Raw genomic sequence first — 21,839 nt, forward strand, 5'->3', positions numbered from 1 at the left:
GGAGGAAGCAGAAAAGATATATAGGGAGAGATGAAGCAGTTTCCATCACAGAGGGTGTTACAAACACATAAACATCTCTCTGTATTGCCTGCAGGATGCATTAGTGCCATGGCAGAGACATGATCTCATGGCAGAGTGCGGTGGATGAAGGGAGGGAACTGTGGCTTAGGGAGGGGTTGGTGGAGGAGCTGGCATTTCATTGGGGAGAAATTGGGAACAGACCATTTTAAGTAGAGAGAAGTGCCTTAAACAAAATCATAGAGCCATAGAAATTTCATTGTCAGTTTAAAAAAAGACAAGTGATCCATTGTTGCTGATCTTAAAACATATAGAAGGCCAGGGAAGTAGCAGAAGGTTTGACATTCACGTCATCAGAGCCAAATCTCATACTCTTGATTATCAATGTAAAAGTTGAGCTTTATTTTGTTGGTAATAGTGGGCCGTAGAATGTGTAGCAGAAACCTTTCATTGTCCTCTGCATACTCACTCTTCAACCTGAAAACAACGGGCTGTTTTCACTCAGTGTAATTATGCATGTAATTCACTCAGTGTAATTCATACATGTTGTATAAATCTGCAGTTCATTTCTTTACCACTCTTGATAGACATTTGTGTTGTATCCAGTTTTTTGGCTATTATAGATGAAGCTACTACGTACATTCGTGTACAAGTTTTAATGTGGACATACGATTTTCTTTCCCATGGACACCTATCTGGATCCTATGGTCAGTGTATTTTAACTTTCTAAGAAACTGCCAAACTGTTTTCCAATGTGGTTATTATATTTTACATTCCTACCTGCAATGTATGAATGTTCCAGTTCCTCCACATTCCTCTCTACAACTTGGTGTGGTCAGTTGTTTTATTTTTAGTCATCCTAATGGGTGAGTAGTAGTATCTCATTGTATTTTAAGTTGTACTTTGTTAGTGATTAATGTTATTGAGCATGCTTCCATGTACTGATTTGCCTATCTTTACATATTTTTGGAAAAGTGATGTTGTCCGTGTAAATCTTTTTCCATTAATTTTTCTTATTATTGAATTGAGTTATTTATATATTCTGGATACAAGTCTTTTATAAAACACATATGATTTACAGACATTTTCTTCTAGTCTGTGGGTTATTTTTTTATTCTTTTGGCGGGATCTTTTGAAAAGCAGAAGCTTGTAATTTGAACTCCCTATATATCAGTTTGTTCTTCTAGGGGCCTGTAGGGGACCGGTTTGCTTTGGTCTGGCAAATGTGACTCAGCTCTGTATGGAAAACTTACAGAAGCAAAGTGGTGGGCAGGAGCCAGACCTTCAAACCGAGTTTTCCTGTGGGAATCAGGCCTAGAAAATGCATATAGACTGTTATGGATTGCTCTTGCTAAAACTCCATCACCCTGGTCTAAACCAGCAAATGTGTATTGTCTATCTTCAAGGTAATTTCCAAAGCTTATATGAATTTGCCCAAGGACAGAGCTAATTTGCTCATCACCATTCCCTTCTGCATGTTATTTTCATTTTCTTGATTGTACCTAAAACGTAGACAATAATATTCTATGTAATAGATAATAAATCTTTGATGTAAGACCCCCCCAAAAACAATAAAAGCCTGTCTACACAAGGGACGACGGGGTGCTCTCCTCTTGAGGGAGTGGCCGAGGCATCTATAGGCACTCTCCCCTGGCGAGAGTAGTTGTGCTGTTCCCTTTTCCTCCACAGGATTGTTGTCACCTGTGCATTCATTCTTGCCGTCAGCCACAACAGGCTGACTCTGCTGGCTAGGGTCCACCACAGGGACCTTGCTTTTTTAAGAAAATATTTTACTTATTTATTTTTAGAGAGAGGGAAAGGGAGGGAGGAAGAGAGGGAGAGAAACATCTATCAGTTGCCTCTTGGAAGCACTCTGACTGGGAATCAAAATGGTGACCCTTCGCTCTGCAGGACGACACTCAACCCACTGAGCCACACCAGTCAGGGCAGGGATCATCCTTTTGATGTCACACTCTTACCTATGGGAGTTCCAATTACATATATATTATGCTGCTTGAAGTTGTCCCACAGCTTACCAATTTTTAATCTTTATTTTTTGTATGTTTTATTTTAAATAGTTGCTATAGACATGTCTTTAAGGTGCTAATTTTGAAAAAATGTCTAATTTGTTATTAATTCCATCTAGTATAATTTTCCGTTTAGACATGGTAATTTTCATTTCTCAACATTCAATTTTGGTGATAGATAGCAAAGAGTAGGAATGGACGACCTGCAGAATATCTAGAATGATGAGGTTAAAACTTGAGATGTTTAAGCACCATCTAAATATGCCATTAAGCTGTAAATGACTATGGTCGCCACACAAAACTAGCTTAATGGAGAGAACTAGAAATGGCCCAGGAATCTGCATTTTAATAGCGATCTTGAATAATTCTGTTTCAAGACATCCTTAGCCTATTGTTGAATCACTGATCCTGACCTAACATTTGGTCAACTATTGTGAAAATACTTGAAGGAAAAAAGTTTAATATTAGCTAAACTAACAACAAATATTTAGCACAATTCTCAATTTGTACCCAAGCAAGTTTCTGACCCATTTCCTCCAAATGGGTCAGAAAAAAATGAAAGCCCAGATGAATGAGTGAATTGATGTAAATTCTGCTTTCTGTGTTCATAAATTGATGAGGCTTATTTATAATAACCAGAGTGATTATTGATCTAAATATAATTAGGGCCATCATCATTTATATTAGTTTTCTAAAATATAGTAACTTCTGTCCCCATAATCTATTTATACTGTAAAACAACTTAGCAAATAATATATACAACTTACCAAAAACAGCTTATCCAAATAATATAAATGCAAAATTTAGCCCAATACTGCAAGATGCTCATGGATTTGAAGTTAGGAATGTAGGAAATATTCAAGCTTCTATGGGTTTGTGAATGTTTAACAGCAACAAAAAAATCACCAGTTACAGAATAATTTAACACCTATGGTCAGTTGTAAACAGTTTCTCTTTATGATATGTCTTATGTCCTCAAGCATTTATTTTTGAAGTGTAACAAATAATACATACACAAGTGACAGAATATAAATATGGTAAAATGTTCAGTTTATATTGACCATTTGATGTATCACAGCAAATAAAACCTGAGTAGAGAAATATTTCTTGGTTAGAAATAGATTTTCCTTTTTTCCACAGCTTGGAGTAGTCAGTAAATTAATAATTAATTTAGTCCAGAAAAATTCTTATATTATCAAATCTATTTTACCAAAAAGCCATTCTGTCTTCTGGCATGTCATTTGAACCTGTCAGTAAATGAGACTATGGGTTTGAATTTCATAATTGAGTCTCATAAAAGAGTTGTAAATTAACTCAATACTGTAAATAAAAGCCAAAGATTTTAAATTAACAATTTTTTAAACCATTGAGATGCCTAAGCAGGACTCTCATTCAGAAATATAAAGACTACTTCTCTCAGATGGTGAAATTAAAGGCTTTTTAATGTATAGCTGTCACGGTCACACAGAGACATGGGCAAACACATCAGTGAGGTGTGTAATGGCTTGAGACACAGAGTGGTCAAACCAAAGCAAGCTACCAATATATCTGGGATATTTGCCATATTTCTGTGGAGAAGCATCTCCATTGACCATAAAGAGTATGCTTGTCCTTATTGTCAATGCTGTACCAATGAGTCATTTCCAAGACCCAGAGATGGGGGCGGGGGGGGGTGAGGAGGAGGTGGCAAAAAGAGAGAGAACTTCATTCCCAATGAATGTCTTAACACTTTTTGCCAGCAACATTCCTTTGTTGACATACAGCTTTCTACCTGGGTAACTGAATGACCCCATTTATAAGTATTTGCTCTTACAAATAAGGCTGCCTCTATTTTTAAGTCCTTTCCCCACTTTCTTCATATGACAAATTTTTCATCCTTAAATAACCATCTTCTCCTTCTCTTCATTGAAGCCTACCTCCTCCAGCCTTCCCAGGCAGATTATGGCTTCTCTTCTGTCCTTACTGATGTTATGTGTATTCCCCCTAGTCTCAGTGCCCCTTCTTGAAAGGACTTACTACTCTTCATCTCTGGACTCACAGCACCTCACACCTCACATAGGACCAAGCATGCATGCACAGGTGTACACACAAAACACACACACATTCAATAAATGATGCTAAGACAATGTATATTCATACATATACACATATATGTATACACATGTTGGGAACTGCCCTCCTGGTTCCAGAAGCTGTAACCCCCCCATGGCTAAGGCTGAGTAGAAAGACTTGGGACCATAAACCACTAAGGAGACAAAGCTTATTTTTCTGGTAGGAGCATAGCCTCTTCCCTCTTTATTTCATCTGTTTTGCCCTCCTTGGCCTTGGGCAGATGATTGATTAGCTAATGATGGGTAAGATTCCTCAAGGGAGGGACAACCTAAGACAGGCATGATCATGAAGGGGCCATCAGGGAAGGACTTAGGGGACTGTAGAAAAAATAGACCCTCACCCCTCAGCTTTTTAAGGGCCCGAGTCCTCCTTCTATTTGTAAAAAGTCCCCTAATCTCTTGGCTGCCGTACTTCCCCTGCGTGACTTAAAGCTGAAGCAATGCCAGAGGCAGATGTGGCCCTGTGCTGGAATGGGTGGTCCCCAGGGCAATCAGGCCTAAGAAAGAATGCATAAAATCCCGTGAAACCTGTTTTGCTAATAATGCCCTCAATTTAAATGATAAGAGTTCAAACATAAATTGAGTTTGTTTTCCAAAGTTTTATGGTGTTTTGGCTGTCTGACCCTGATTCAGAATAAGCCCTCAGAGTTCTTTGAATGTTATTTTTTGTTTGATCATTACTGTCTGACGAGGATTAATGAGCTTTACCTATATGCCCTGTATTACTATGCAAATTAAACCCAATAAAAGTCCATTGAGAAACAGGCTCGAGGCCCTTCTCCTTTGAGAGACTGGCCACCTTTCTTCCCCAAGCAGTTCATGTCTTGGTAGAATTATTCTCTTCTGAGATGGGCAGGGAGGCTCTGCTGGACAAATCTCCCCCACATACACACATAATATATGTGTATGTGCACATAACCACTGGATGTTGATAAAGCAAGAAGTTAAAAATGAAATATATAACCTTAAAATTTTTAGGAAAAGATATAGGAACACAAACATTTTTCACGCAAAAATGTATTCATCTCATAAAATGAGTTAGGAGTGGTTCCTTTCTTTTTATTCACTGAATAATTCACATGAAATTGAAATTGCCTGTTGTTGGAACATCTGGTAGAAATCACCTGGAAATATTCTTGAGCTTACAATTTTCTTTTTGGGAAAGTGTCTGTATAGTGATTTAATTTTTTTATAGGACCATTTTGATTTCTTCTTTTTTAAAGATGGTTATATAGATTTGTATTTTCCTGAGAATTTTTGCATTTTACCTAAGCTTTCGTATGTTATTTAATTTGTCCATAGTATTTCTTATTAGTTTTTAAACAACTGCTGCCTTTGCACTTATGCCCATTTGTATTCTTCTTACCATTTTATTTGTGTCTTTTTTCTTTCTTTATTTTTTTTCAGTCTCTTGGTAGTTTAGTAAATTTATTATTCCTGTTAAAAGAAACAACTTTTGCTTTAATTAATACTCTAAACTATTGTTTTGCCTTCTATTTCATTAATTTCTGTTTTATCTTTATTACCATATTTTCAATAGTTTACTTTGGTTTATTCTCTCAGTTTTTTTTCTGAACATTTTTGTTGGTAGCTTAGTTATTTTTTCAACCATTTTTAATACTGTTAATATAAGTATTCAGGATCATAAATGTCCCCCAAGCATTATCTTAGCTCCACATCACTAATTTTAAAATCTAGCTTTTAAAAAACCATTAAGTATCATCTGATTTCCATGTTAGTTTCTTCTTTCACACACAGGGGTGCCCAACCCACAACCCATAGGCGAATGTGGCCCAGGATGGCTATGAATGCAACCCAACACAAAATCATAAATGTACTTAAAGCCTTTTTTTTTTTTTTTTGCTCATCAGTTTTCATTAGTGTTTGTGTGTTTAATGTGTGGCCAAAGTCAACTCTTCTTATTCCATTGTGGCCCAGAGATGCCAAAAGATTAGACACCTATATGCATAAAGAAGTAAATAGAAGTCTAATTTTTAACAGTCAAGAATTTGTATTACCTCTAACAATGTCTACTAATCTAACTGTGTCCTTTTTATGGGGGCTGTATGATACCAGTTTTTGCTTTAATTTGTAGAGACTCACATTAGGTTTTGCCAATTGTGTTGTTGAAAGGAACACCATTGTCCAGCTGTTGGAAGCAATGTTTTCCATATGTGATAAAACTTCTTGCTTATGTTGTTCAAATACTCATATCACTACTGATTTCTTTTACTGACCTGTCAAGTGTGATAAAACTTTCTACCAAAATGATAGATTTATCAATTTCTTCTTATAGTTCTATCAATTTTTGGTTCTATCAAATATTGGGTTCATTTATTCTTTTTCTGTAAGGTAGCTCTAGTAGTGCTTAGGTGTCTTTAACTTCATTTGAAACAATTATGTTAGAGTATATTGTGACAGATGTCATATAAAGTGTGTATTAAAAAAATCAAAACTAGTGAATTTTTGTGTAACTATTTTAATATTGAGGATGGAAGAAAATATGTAACATTTTTATATATTATGCTTTATTATTTAAAGAAAGGTAAAAATGCAACATAAACATAAAGATATGTGCAGTGTATGTTATGGAGGAGGTACTGTGATTGATTGAATGTATCAAAAGTAGTTTGGGAAGTTTCTTACTGGAGACTTCTCACTGGACGATGCTCCATGGTCAGGTTGACCAGTTGAAGTTGATGACTATCAAATCAAGAAATTAATTGAAAACAATCAGTGTTATACCACATAGGAGATAACTGACATGGTAAAATATTCAAATCAATAAGGTATTTGGTAAAAATAAAATATATGTCTTCTTCTTCTTTTTAAGGAAAAAAACACATGAGCTTTTTGGTTAATCCAGTATTTCGAAGCTACCTTATGAGTTACATAGAAATTAGAATTTCTGGCATTTCTGAACTTTTAACAGTATATATAATGATCATCCTTATCTCTAATATGCTTACTGCCTTAAAATCTATTTTGTCTGGTATTAGTATAATTACATACTTTCTTTCTAAAAAAAGTATATTTTATTGATTATGCTATTAAAGTTGTCCCATTTTTCTACCCCATTATCCCCTTACACCTTGCAACCCCCCTTCCAACAGCATTCACCCCACTTAGTTCATGTCCATGAGTCATACATTTAAGTTCTTTGGCTTCTCCATTTCCTATACCATTCTTAACCTTCCCCTGTCTATTTCGTTCCTATCAATCATGCTTTTTATTCCCTGTACATTTTCTCCCATTCTCTCCCCAGTCCCTCCCCACTGATAACCCTCCATGTAACCTCTGTTTCTGTGATTCTCTTCCTGCTCTAGTTGTTTGCTTAGTTTGTTTTTGTTTTTATTTTTTAGGTTTAGTTGTTGAGTTGAGAGTTTGTTGCCATTTCACTGTTCATGTTTTCAATCTTCTTCTTTCTCTTAGATAAGTTCCTTGAACATTTCATATAATAAGGGCTGGGTGATGATGAACTCCTTTAACTTGACCTTTTCTGGGAAGCACTTTATCTGCCCTTCCATTCTAAATGATAGCTTTGCTGGATAGAGTAATCCTGGATGTTGGTCCTTGTCTTTCATACTTTGAATATTTCTTTCCAATCTCTTCTTGCCTGTAAGGTTTCTTTTGAGAAATCAGGTAATAGTCTTATTGAAACTCTTTTGTAGGTAATGTCTCCTTTTCTCTTGCTGCTTTTAATATTCTTTCCTTATATTTAATATTGGGTGGTATAATTATGAGTTGTTTTGGTTTGTTCCTCTTTGGGTCCAATTTTTTGGGGGGCACTATGAGCCTCCTGTACTTCCTGGAAGTCTATTTCCTTTGCCAGATTAGGAAAGTTTTTCTTCATTTATTCAAATAAGTTTTCAATTTCTTGCCTTTCCTCTTGTCATTCTGGCACCCCTATGATTCAGATGTTGGAAGGTTTAAAGTTGTCCCAAAGGTTCCTAAACCTCTCCTCATTTTTTTGAACTGTTGTTTCTTCATTCTGTTCTGTTTGTTTATTTCTTCGTTTTACTCCAAATCATTGAATTGAGTCCTGTTCCTTTCTCTTCACTGTTGGTTTCCTGTATATTTTTCTTTATTTCACTTTGTATAGTCTTTACTTCTTCCTCTATTTTGTGTCTACACTCAATCATTTCTGTGAGCATCCTGATTACTACTAGTGTTTTGAACTCTACATCTGATAGGTTGGCTATCTCCTTGTTGCTTGGTCATTTTTCTGGAGTTTTGAACTCTTCTTTCATTGGGGCCATATTTCTTTTTCTCTTGCACACCTGTTATGTAGTAAGGAAGGACAACCCACTTGGCTGCGTTGTGGTGTTGTATGTGAGGGAATAATGCCACTTGCTTGGCTCTTGGCTGGTTTTCAGTCACTTCCCTCACTACCCACCAGAATTAGGTCCTTCTGGTGCTGATTCCCAGGTGGGTGGTTTTCTGTACATTCTAGGACCCTGTGGATCTCTCCAGTGAACTCTCCTGTGAGGCTGGGAGTTTCCCCTGACACTGCAACCCCTACAGGTTTTTATCACCAGAGGTTTGAGGCTTCAGTTTCTCATACTGGAACCCTGGGTTGTGGGGTCTGTCTTGCTCCCCAGTTGTTCCTCCCTGCTTATCAGCATATGAACATGGGACCACCTGGTCCACCAGCCATTGCCTTGCCTACCTGGTCTGCTGACTTGCCGCATATCCTCTCTGCTCTGGTTGCCTGTCTCTGCCCCTCCTAGTAGGCCAGATGAATGTTTCTTCTTTAACTGCTTGGTTGTTGGACTTCTATACAGTTTAAATTTTTTGGCAGTTCTGGTTTTTTTTTTATTTTTAAATTTGTTGATGTCCTTTTTTTGTTGCTGTGCAAGGAAGCAAAGTGTATCTACCTATGCCTCCATCTTGGCAGGAAGTCCTACATACTTTCTTCTGGTTACTATATTTTGTTCAATTTTAAAAGTTTTCTAATTTTTTATGTTATAATGTATTTCTTATAGATAGCACATACAGTTTAGATTTAGGTGCTTTATCTAGGTTGATAATTTAACTTTAAATGTATAATTCTAGTCTATTTACGTACATTGTGGTTGCTCATATATTTGGATTTATTTTACCACCTCATTTTGTAATTTGTTTTGTCTTGATCTAAATTTTAAAAGTTTTCTCTTCCATTCTTTTGGATTGAGCTCTTCACTCTCACTTAATTTTCCCTCTATTAATTTCAAAGTTATGTATTTTATTCTTTTAGTCACCACCCTAAACTTTAAAAAATATATATTTTATTGATTATGCTATTAGAGTTATCCCAATTTTCTTCCTTTGCCCCTTCTGCTTGGTACCCCCATTCCCTCCATCTGTCCCCCCATTTAATTCATGCCCATGGATCATGCATATAAGTTCTTTGGATTCTCCCTTTTCTATATTGTTCTTAACTTCCAGCTATTTTGTACCTTTCAATTATGCTTCTTAATTTCTGCACCTTTTCCCTCATTCTCCCCCTTTCCCCTCCCAGCTGATAATCCTCCAAATGATCTTCATATCTATGATTCTCTTCTTGTTCTGCTTGTTTGCTTAGTTTGTTATTTAGATTCAATTATTGATGTGAATTTATTGCCATTTCAATGTTCATCATTTTATCTTCTTTTTCTTATATAATTCCCTTTAATACTTCATATAGTAATGGCTAGGTGATGAGGAACTCCTTTAATCTTTTCTTTTCTGGGTAGGTCTTTATCCGCTCTTTGATTCTTAATGATAGTTTTGCTGGATAGAGCAATCTAGGTTCTAGGTCTTTGCTTTTCATCACTCTGAATACTTCTTTTTTTATTTCTAAATTACTTTGTCTTTACTATTTCTATTTCCTCTGCAAACTTTTTTTTAATATAAATTTTATTTAGTTACTTTTCAAGTACATTTTTTTTTATCTATTTCTCCCATCCCACCCCCCCCCCCGCCCGGTCTCCCCCCCTCCCTCCCATTCCCCCCCCAGTCCTCATTTCTGTGTCTTTCATACTTGTTCCTCAAAATCCCTCCCCCTTTTTCCCCTTAAGTTCCCTTGAATACTTCTTGCCATTCCCATATAGCCTGCAGTTTCTTTTGAGAAATCAGCTGACAGTCTTATGGGAACTCCTTTGTAGGTAACTAACTCTCTTTCCTGCTTTTCTCTTGCTGCTTTTAAGATTCTCTTTTTTTATTTTAACTTTTGGCATTTTAATTATGATATGCCTTGGTGTGATCCTCTTTGGGTCCATCTTGTCTGGTACTTTTTGTGTTTCCTGGGCTCGTATGTCTATTTCCTTCATCCAATTAGGGGAGTTTTCTTTCATTATTTTTTCAAATAAGTTTTCAAGTTCTTGCTCTTCTTATTCTCCTTCTGGCACCCCTATGATTCAGGTGTTGGTACCTTTAAAGATGTCCCAGAGGCTCCTTAGCCTATTGTCATTAAAAAAAATTCTTTTTTCTTCCTGCTGTTCTGATTGAATGCTTTTTTCCTTCCTTGTCTTCCAAATCATTGATTTGATTCTCAGCTTCATCCCCTCCGCTATTAGTTCCCTGTAGATTTTTCTTGATTTCACTTAATGTAACATTTATTTCTGCCTGGGTCTTTATTATGCTGTTGAAGTACCCACTGAGTTTCTGGAGCATCCCAATAACCAGTGTTTTGAACTCTGCATCTGATAGGTTGCTTATCTCCATTTTGTTTAGTTCTTTTTCTGGAGTGTTCTTCTGTTCTTTCATCTGGGCCATACTTCTTTGTGTCCTCATTTTTGGCAGCCTCCCTGTATTTGTTTCTATGTATTAGGTAGAGTTACTTTGACTCCCTGTCTTAGTAGTATGGCCTATTGTAGAGAGGGGCACCTGTAAGTTATATGAGGTAGAGCCTTAGGTAATGACCAGGGCAGAGCAACCTGTATCACTGCTCCATGGCTCTGTGAGAGGGAGGACGAGGAGATGGGACAATGCTACTGCCTTGCCTCTGGGGTTTTGCCTGGGAGGAAGCTATCTCCTGGTACTTGTCCTGTTGTCAGTTACTTCACTTTTTCTCCATATGGTACTGGTGGCCTGTCAGCTGTTGCCTTGGTGCTGAATCCCAGAGTGGGTGAATCCCAATGTGATTCCTAAGTCTCTTGTGATCCCTTTAAGAGGAGTCTCTTGAGAGTCCTGTAGTTTCTTCCTCTTCCCCAACCCCCACTGGTTGTCATAGCCAGAAGTTATGGGGACTTATCTTCCTGGTGCTGGAATCCAGGGCTGAGTGGTCTGGTCTAGGGTTGGGATCCCTTGCTTCCATGGTATCCCTCCAGATTTTTATCTACCACATGTGGATGTGGGACCGCCCGTTCTACATCTCCACTCCTCTCTGCTCCACTCCAAGTCTCCATGCCTCTCCACATCTCCATGCCTTTCCACGTTTCTTCATCTCACTGCACATCTCTGTATCTCCTCCCCTCCTGCCTATCTGGATGAGTGTGGTTTGGTTGTTAGAACCCTTGGTTGTTGGACTTCCATACAGCTCAATTTTCTGACAATTCAGGGTGGTATTTGTTTCTTAGTCTAGTTGTAATTTTTTCTGTAGTTGTAAAAGGAGGCAAGATGTGTTTACCTACGCCTCTATTTTGACTGGAACTACCCTGAAATTTAAATATGCTTAGACACTCAAATACTGTATATATCTCAACAAATTCTGATTTCCATCAGTAGATTTCTCTTTGTCCTAAACAATATAAAGAATTAGAAATTTTAATACTCCAATTATTTTTATGCCCTATTTTTATATTACCATTGTCTAGAAGTTTTGTTCAATTTTATTTTTAATTTCTCTAAATTAAGCATTATTGTTGTTGTTTTATATATGGCTAATCTTTTTTTTTTTTTTTAAAGATTTTATTACTTTCGGAAAAGGAAACCTCCACCTCACCCCATATGGCTAATCTTTTTAATGTTCTTTCTTTTTCTTCTTGCATCTCAAACCTTCCTTCCAAAATAATTTCTTCCAAAAGTAGTCTTTGAGAATTCTTACAGCGAAGACCTGTTGGTAGTACACTCCTTCAGTTCTTGTTGCCTCCCGCCTCTAAAATGGTAACTGGGGCAATAGAGGGCCTTGAATGAAGGGGAAACATTGCAGCGAAAAGTTTCTCCATCACTGCTACAGATGTTTGGTGACAACAGCAGTGTCAGAAGCCCCATGTTGTTCTCAAGGCAGCGTCAAGGTTTTTCTAGAAAAAGACACTTTATAAACTTGGCCAAAGCCATTTAGGGCAGGATTTCTCATCTTGAAATTGATCTTTCACATCTCGGGCCAAACAACTCTTAGTTGTGGTAGGGTTTTTAATACACTATAGAATATTTAGCAGTGTCTTTGGCCCTTGTCCACTAGATATATCCTATACATAATAATCATGTGTAAAAATGTCTCCAGATATTGACAAATGCCCTCCAGAGAGCAAAACTATTGATGGTTGAGAACCAGTTTTTTTGGACTTTTAGGAGTACATTAAGTAGGCAAGGTCCAATGACATTCTTTACTTTCTTTTACATCAGTTGTAACAAAGCCAACCCCATTTGCATCAAAGAAATTAAATTCAGATACTGCGTGTGCATGTGTGTGTGTATGTTTAGAGAGAGAGAGAGAGAGAGAAGGTCAAATTTTTAAGGGTTTACCAAAATAACATAATGAATAGCAAGGAGTTCAGGTGCAATATGGACACACACATACCTGAAGTATTGTAAATTAATTGTGGTTAACCGAGAACTTGTACCCCTCTAATGGTAATATCTCCAAACTTTCTCTACCTTTTTGTTGCCATGTAAGAATTTGAGTCTAGTGTCGCCAAATATTCTGATTTCTGAAGAGATGCTACAAGATCCTGTGTATGTATGTGTGTGTATATGTGTACATGTGAGAAATGTATCTAAAATGTTTCTTATTTTAATTATAAATTTATAATTAATTAAAACACAGAGAAAGCCCTGGCTGGTGTAGCTCAGTGGATTGAGCATGGGCCTGCGAAGCAAAGGATCATAGTTTGATTCCCAGTTAGGGCACATGCGTGGGTTGCAGGCCAGTTCCCATCAGGGGACACAGGAGAGGCAACCATACATTGGTATTTCTCTCCCTCTCTCCTTCCCTTCCCCTCTAAAGATTAAAAAAAACACAGAGAAAACCCCCACATTTGTGGGCCCATATGTGGGCTGGAGATTTCCATATTGCAACTTCTAACTTCCAATAGGCACATAATTGTTGCTCAATAAATGTTTGTTCTCCACTGTATCTCCTATACCCTGGAAACCCAAGGTCACTCATTTGGTTTGGGTCCCAAGAGCTTCCCTAGGTGTCTCAGTGTTCCTTAAGATGCTGGGGCAAACTTAATGCAAACAATGATCCTGAATTCTACCTGCATTACCATTGCCTCTTTTTGTGTAGAGAAATCGTTTCTTTACTGAAGCTCAGTCAGTGTTTAATTGATCTTTAGATCACTCGATACACATACCCTTTAGGTACTGCCTAAGGAAAGATTAATTTTCAGCCCCAGGAAAGATTTAAAATGGGAAATTCTGGGTTATGCTAATGTGACTAAGGCTTTACCTTAGAAGCAGCAAATCTGGAGAATTAAAAACGAACCCCATTTTGGCAAAAGAAGCACCATGGTGCTGTTTCTAAGTGGTAGAAACTTTTTTAACAAAAAGGAAGAAATCCAAGTGTATTATATAAGATTGAACAGTACAAATAGTAAGTTAGAATAGAACATTGGAGGTGGTAGTGAAGAAGAGTGTGGACAATCAAAAAGGAATTAGGACTCCAACCTGCCAAAGGAAAGCATAGAGTTATGTAGAATTCACAAAAACATATGAGAAAGGGGAAGGAAACAGACATTTAGTGAGTGTCTGTTAATGTACAACAGGCAGAGTGCTAGGTGCTTAATACATACTAGTTTTTACTGCTAATGCTCCCACCAACTGCAAGTAAATGTTATTATCCCTGTTTCTGAAGGGGCCCAGAAAAGTTAAGCTACCTGTTTATGGTCACAGCTAGCAGACCTGACAGATTAAAGCATAAGAATATTCACATCAGAGCTAAGCCTGGCACTGCAATAGGCCTAGATGGGACACAGCCCCTCCAGTTCCTAATCTGGGAATAGCCCCTACTCTCCCTTGCACTACCCTTAAATTTTAGGCAAAATTTTGTATTTATAGCTCCATCATTTTTCTAGGAAAAAGTACAAATTTAATCACATTAAAAAAAAGATTAAGACTCTCTGCCCTATAGTGATGTGAAATTTTAGCCCCAAAGGCTGTCTCCACAGTTCTGCAATGGTCCAGAAAAACATACTATAGATTTACTTGGAATTTGGAAAGCAATTTCTGTTCACTCACAAGTACTTTCCAAAGCCTCGGTCATGACGAGTTAATAGCAAATCATTTTCTTTCTATTATCCAAATATATGAAATGAGAAGGCACAAAGGAGTTGGGATGGATAGAAGTTAAGAGGTTTAGGCTTTTGTGTATTCTGCAAATTTCTGGAATTGTAATCTTGGATAATACAACTGGCTTACCTAACTTTAGGTGAAACACGGTAGTAAAATTTCAGAATGAGGGTGACTTTCCTGAGTATCTGGTCCAACCACTTGGTTTAAAATGGCATTTCTTAGGGTCACTGAGATCAACCCAAGTTTGCTAACTTGGGTACAATGCTATTTTCATGACATCATGCTGTGCCCCATGTCAGCCTTGGAAAGATGCTTAAGTGAAATTGATTTCAGCTTCATTTATTCATGCCTTTAGCCATCAAGCTCCCATTATTGAAGTGACTTGAGCTTCTTTGTCCCAGGTAAACTGAAAGAGGTTTCATGCTATCTACCATGTGCCTAAACTGTTATAATTAAAATTTAAAATTCAGCTTTATGGAAACTGTTTTTTATTTATTATTATTATTCATAGAGTTTCTGCCTACAAAATGCAGAAACACAAATGGGTGGGAAGAAAGCTTAAAAAGATGCAAGTCATGGTCTTGCCCACATGGAATATAAAATTTTAATTGTGAAAATAACTACACATAGGAAGATATATTTATTGCCCAACTGTATCTCCATGACCTAACCCACATAGGATTAGGCCAAACAACACATTAGGACTTCAAAATAAATCAGTTCCAAGAAAGGAGTTCCATAAAATTCTATTTTGAGTTAGAGATCACCCATGAGGTAATCTGCTAAATTATCAAAAAAATTTAACTATAAAATCAATCTTCTTGAATTTCCCAGAATAAAATGTAAAAATCATTCTTCCTTCTATACCATTCTACATGCCCAGACTATAATAGGCAAGTATCTTTTTTGCTTGCACAGGATTTATTTTTTAATTATATTTTATTGATTACTCTAGCACAGTTGTCCTGATTTTTGCCTTTTGTTTCCCCTCCACTCAGCATTACCTACTTCCTTAGGCAATTTCCCTCACCATTCTTCATGTCCATTGGTCATACATATTAGTTATGTACGTAGGAAATTGCTACTCCATTTCCTATACTGTACATCTTCATGGCTATTCTGTAATTACCAATTTGTACTTCTTAATCCCCTCACTTTTTCACTTAATCCCCCACACTCTCCTCCCATCTGACAATCATCAAGAAGTTCTTAGTATCTATAATTCTGTCTCTGTTCTTCTTGTTTGCTTAGTTTGTGTTTTAGATTTAATTCTTGATAGATTTGTATTTTTTGCCATTTTACTGTTCATAGTTTTTATCTTCTTTTTCTTGGATAAGTTCCTTTAACATTTTATATGATAATAGTTCAGTGGTGATGAACTCCTTCAGCTTTTTCTTGTCTGGGAAGCTCTTTATTGGGCCTATAATTCTAAATGATATCTTTGCTGGGTAGAACAATCTTGGCTGTAGGTCCCTGATTTTCATGACTTGGAATGTTTCTTTCCAATCCATCTAGTCTGCAAAGTTTCTCTTGAGAAATCAACTGACAGTCTTATGGGAACTCCCCTGTAGGTAACTAACTTCTTTTCTTTTGTTGCTTTTAAGATTCTCTCTTTATGTTAAACAGCTGGCATATTAATGATGATGTGTCTTGGAGTTGGTCTCTTTCCATACATCTTTTTTGGGAATTTCTGTGCTTCCTGGACTTGCATGACTATTTCCTTCACCAAATTAGGAAAGTTTAATTAGTTTTTTTTCAAATAGAGTTCTAATTTCTTTTCCTTCTGGAAGCCCTATGATGCAAGTGTTGGACCTCTTGAAGTTGTCTGAGGGGATCCTTATACTATCCTTGTTTTTTTGGATTCTCTTTCTTCTTGTTGCTCTGATTGGTAGATTTTTGCTTCCTTATGTTTTATATCATTGATTTAATTTTCAGCTTCACCCACTCTTCTTTTGTTTCCCTGTAAATTGTTCTTTATTTCAATCAATGTCTCCTTTGTTTCTGGCTGGATCATTTTTATGTTGTTGAGGTCCTCATTAAGTTCCTTTAATATCCTTATAACCAGTGTTTTCAACTGTACTTTTCACAGATAGCTCATCTCCATTTCATTTAGCTCTTTTGTTTTTCTGCAGCGTTGATCTGTTGTTTCATTTGGGCCATGTTTCTTTGTCTCCTCATTTCAACAGCCTTCTTGAGTTTGTTTCTATGTATTAGGTAGCACTGCTTTGACTCCATGTCTTGGTAGTGTGACCTAATGTAGTAGATATTCTGTAGGGTCCATTGGCACAGTCTCCCCTATCACCCAAGCTGTGTACTCGAAGTTTCTTCCACTGACTCAATTCATACTGGTTTTTGCAGCCAGAAGTTGTGGGGACTTATCTTCCTGGCTCTGGAACTCTGGGCTGGGGGTCTGGCTTGGACTCTTCACTCCCAAGATGGCCCCCCTGAATTTTTATCCACCTCACATAAATGAGGCACCCATCTGTTTGACATCTGCACCACTCCTACCAGTCTGGATGGATGTGGTTTCTTTAATTCCATTGTTGTGTGACTTACATTCAACTCGATTTCTGACAGTTCTGAGTAATAGTTGTTCTGTATTTTAGCTGTAATTTTGATGTGGTTGTGCAAAGAATCAAGTCATGTCTGCCTTCACTGCTATCTTGACCAGAGGTCTTCTTGCATAGGATTTGAAAACATCTTACTCTGCATCAGAAGGACACAGGAATCTGCTTATTGCCCACACTCAGCCCCTACTTTCTCAGACTCTCCTACACTCTTAATTTGGTTCCTTAACTAGAAGGGTTCCTAACCCTAACATGAGTGTCCCTGTCCTCATATAAGCTCTCCTGAGGGCAAGGACTCTGTCTTATCTGTATTGATAACCATAGCATCTTATACAGTGCCTGGAACAGTGGGAAGAGCCCACTCCTCTTAAGCAAACTGAATCAAATTATAAATGCTAAAGAAATAAGCAGAGTATGAAAGAAAAATCTGAAAGAGCTAATATTATTTTTCAAGTACAGACACCGAAGTGTAGAGAGAGAAAATACTAGTCTAAAATTGCCTGGTATTAGATCACGTAAAATGCCCAAGTCTGTGAAACTAATGCTGTACACTTAGACTGCTATATTTCTGAGCTACCCAGAAAACCACCCACCTGGTTTTAGGATAAAAAGTTTGACTTTTGAGTTTTTAAATAGACACTAACTTAAAGACACAATTCTTGATGAGATAGAGAATAAGACAAAATAATTGATGAAAACAATATAAACTAGAGTAATTGAATCAACAGTGCATCAATTTCAGTTCTCCCAATGATAGACCAATCAATGAATCTGTCTTGGCAGATAATTACTTGCTGTATCCTTAGTCCATAAAGTGATCAATAAAGTCAAATGTCCAGTTTAATATTTTACATTTAATGATTATACAATAACAAGCAGCAGAATATATATTGAGGGAGATTAATGAAAGGATTAGACATGGTGCTAACACTTTTCCCTTTTAATTAGTGAAGCCCTAATGCAAAATTCAAAATATACTGAATTGAAGCCTTTCTTTCTTAACACTTTGCTAAGCAGCTAAAATTATGTTAAGAGATTTGGTTATTGAGTTTCTAATTATCTAGCACTTCGAATTCCTCATGAAATGATTTAAGAGTCTCCTCTAGTTTTCTGGCTCAGGAACTGGCTTGGTGGGCCCACGTGGCTGTACTATTCAGTGGGAGATAGTGTTTATCTCCCGCTAAACTTTGGGAGGAAAAGGAGCCTTGTGCATGGCCTCTGGCCTGGCTGTGCTGTTGGCCAGGTGGTGAAGTTCCCAGGGGAATTATGGGCCAATCGTTCTTGTGGTCAAGTTCCTCTGAGCCCTGCCTGCTCTTGTTCACTTGCCATGAACTTGGCTTAACTAAAAATTCACCGCAAATCAATTTTGTCAGTTTCCATTATTTCATTGCTCACCATGGAGTAGCTCAGGCAGGTGTTGAATAATTCATGATGGCAATGATGTTGATCCTATTTTCTGGGTAAGAAAAATCTAAAGCCTCCAAAGGCCGCAGCCTGTGAGTGAGCCCCCAGGCATCAGAGTGCTTGCTTAGCACATGTGACTGGGCAGGGTAGGTTTACATGACTGTACTGTTAGGAAACCCACCTCTTTCACTGGTTTCTGTGTGAGCCACTTATACATCATGGAGGAGAGTTACCAGGTTTGAACTTAATGGAACATATATAGACCTGGAAAGATAGGAACTATGTGGTAGAGTCTTGATTGGCAAGTGCTGTGCAGAATCAAATTCTAAGTCTCTGTGTGTCAGGTTGAAGGTAAAAATGGGAAGTGATACTGAAATAAGGAAATATGTTGTTATACCTGCATGTGTCTATGTTAGATGTATGTGGGCTGCCAGGCAACCAGAATAGAAGAGAATTATAACTATGGCAAAGAGTTTACAAATTATGAATAGGTAAGCCATGAGTTACTATCTCAAAAGCAGATTTCTCTGTTTTTAAGATAAAAGATGTAGGCTGCAGTGCTCTCACAGAGCCAGGATTCTACATTTTGTCTTGGTTAAAGCCAAAAAGCCAGGACAGAGAGGTGGAAAGCCAGGGTGCCTGGTTGCACAGGGAGAACCTGAAGGCAGAAGCTCAGGGTTTAAGGTGCTGGGTCCAAGTCCTGGCTCTCAGCCAGCAGCTCCAGGCCTCATATTGCAAGGCACTCAGAGGGGTGGACACAGTAGGGATTCAAGCTCTACACCCAAGAGGCTGGTGCTTAACTAATGTGCTAATATGTTAATTTACAGTGAGACCCACAACTGCTGGGGGCCTGGGCACATTCCCCTCCCCTCGTAAAGTCCACCTGAGGGGCCAACTGCAGTCAAATCAGAAAGTGTGTGGTGAAAACCTGCAAGTGGCACTACAACTAAAAAGCTTCTGCACAGCAAAGGAAGTCATCGAAAAAATGGAAAGGCAACCTACAAGTTGAGAAAAAAATTTGCAGCCTATATAACTAATAAGGGATTAATATCCAAAATATAGAGAAACACATAAAACTTAGTAACAGAAAAGACAATCTGATTAAAACAAGGATAAAGGACTCGAATAGACATTTTTCCAAAAAAGACAAATGAATGGCTAACAGGTATATAAAAGAGTGTTCAACATCACTAATCATCAGCTAAATGTAAATGAATATATAAGATAGCAACTCACACCTGTTAGGAAGGCTAGTGCTGGTGAGGATGTGGATAAAAGGAACTCTTATACACTGTTCGTGGAAATGTAAAGCAGCACAGACAGAATAGAATACAATATAAAGTTTTTTAAAATACTAAAACAGAACTACATATGATCCAGCAATCCCTCTTCTGGGTATATACCTAAAAGGAATGAAACCAGTATCCTGAAGAGATATCTGGACTCTCACGTTCATCTCAGCATTATTCACAATAACCAAGATATGGAAGCAGCTTAAGTGTTTTGATGAATGAATGGACAAAGAAAGTATGGTATATGTATGCCATGGAATAGTGTTCAACCCTGGAAAACAAGGCGACCCTGCACTGTGTGACAACATGGAAGAGCCTAGAGGATATTACGCTAAATTAAGTAGTCCAGACATGGAAAGAAAAACTGCTCTACTTATATGTGGAACGAGAGTAGAGCTGCGGGTACCAGGGCACAGAGTGGAAGTGATGAGGGGTCATTAGTCAAAGAGTAAAAGTTGCAGTTATGAATAAAATGGAAAAGCCTAGAGATCTAATGTACAGCATGATAATGATAGTTAATAATACTGTATTGAATATCAGAAATTTTCTGTGAGAATAGATTTCAGGTGATCTCATCACACAGAAAATATGATAACTGTATGAAGAGATAATATGTTAATTATCCTGACTGTAGTAATCACTTTTCTATATATCTGTACAACAAATCACCGTGTGGACATCTTAAATATTTACAGTTCTTACTAAAATAATAAAGGAGGGACATATAGTGGGAAAAAATGCTGGATGGCAAACACAGGTTAAGTGGGAGGTTTTGAGGGGCAGTTCACCAAGGCCCTGGAAAATCCTGATAAAATATCTCACTTATAATCAAGTGCATTCAAGTACCGTTTTTTCCCTCCATGTCTGGCTAGCTCTGAATAAAGACTAGTAGAGTCTGTGACTTCCTTCATTTTTTCAATGTTTTTATCGTGGTAAAATACACATAACATACAATTTACCAGCTTAACAATTTCAAGTGCACAGTTCAGTAGTGTGAAGTATATTTATATTGTTGTCCAACCATCACCACCCTCTTCAAAACTCATCTCACAAAACCGAAACTATTCTCCTTAAAAAGTACCATCCAATTCTATTATCAGGATTTTGCAGTTTTCAACATGCAAATCCTATTTGATTTATACCTAAGTATTAATTTTTGAGTGATTATAAATGGTAGTATAGCTGTAATTTTGTTATAACTTTAATTTTGTTGTCCATATGTTCATTGCTAGTACAGAGAAGTGCAATTAACTTTTGTATGCTAATTTTGTCTCCTGAAATTGATCAGCTTATTTGTTCTAGTAGGTTTTGCAGATTCCTTGGGATTTTCTATAAACATAATCATATCAACTGTGAGAAAGGACAGTTTTCTTTCTTTCTTTTTGATACACATGCCTTTTATTTCCTTTTCTTGCCCTGTTGCACTGTTAAGAACTTATAGCACTGTGTTCAGCTAATGCTGTGAGATAGACATCCTTTCTTTGTTCCTGACCTGAGGAGAAAGAATGCAGTCTTTCACCATTACGTGTAACACTAGCTTATAGGTTTTTTGTAAATACTCTTTCGGGCTCAGAAAGTTGTCTTGTGTTCTTCTTTTTTCCTTCAAAACTTTTACTGATTAAGGTTGTGGAATTTTGTCAAATGTTTTTTCGGCATCACTTGATATTATCATATGACTTTAAAAAATGGTTGTTATATAATAAACTACATTGATTGATTTTTAAATATTGAACTAACCTTGTACCTCTAAAATAAGCTCCATTGATCGTGGCTTATAATTCTTTTTTTTAAGATTTTATTTTCATTTATATTTAGAGAGAGAGGAAGGGAAAGAAAGAAACATCAATGTGTGGTTGCCTCTTGTGTGCATCCAAGAGGGGACTTGGCCTGCAACCCAGGCATGTGCCCTGATTGGGAATCGAACCAGTGACACTTTGGTTCGCAGCCTATGCTCAATCCACTGAGCTAGGACAGCCAGAATAATTTTTCATAAATATTAAAATTTTA

Source organism: Artibeus jamaicensis, unplaced genomic scaffold (assembly GCF_021234435.1).
Source record: "Artibeus jamaicensis isolate MK-2021 breed Jamaican fruit bat unplaced genomic scaffold, CSHL_Jam_final scaffold_1019, whole genome shotgun sequence".
Taxonomy (NCBI): Eukaryota; Metazoa; Chordata; class Mammalia; order Chiroptera; family Phyllostomidae; genus Artibeus; species Artibeus jamaicensis.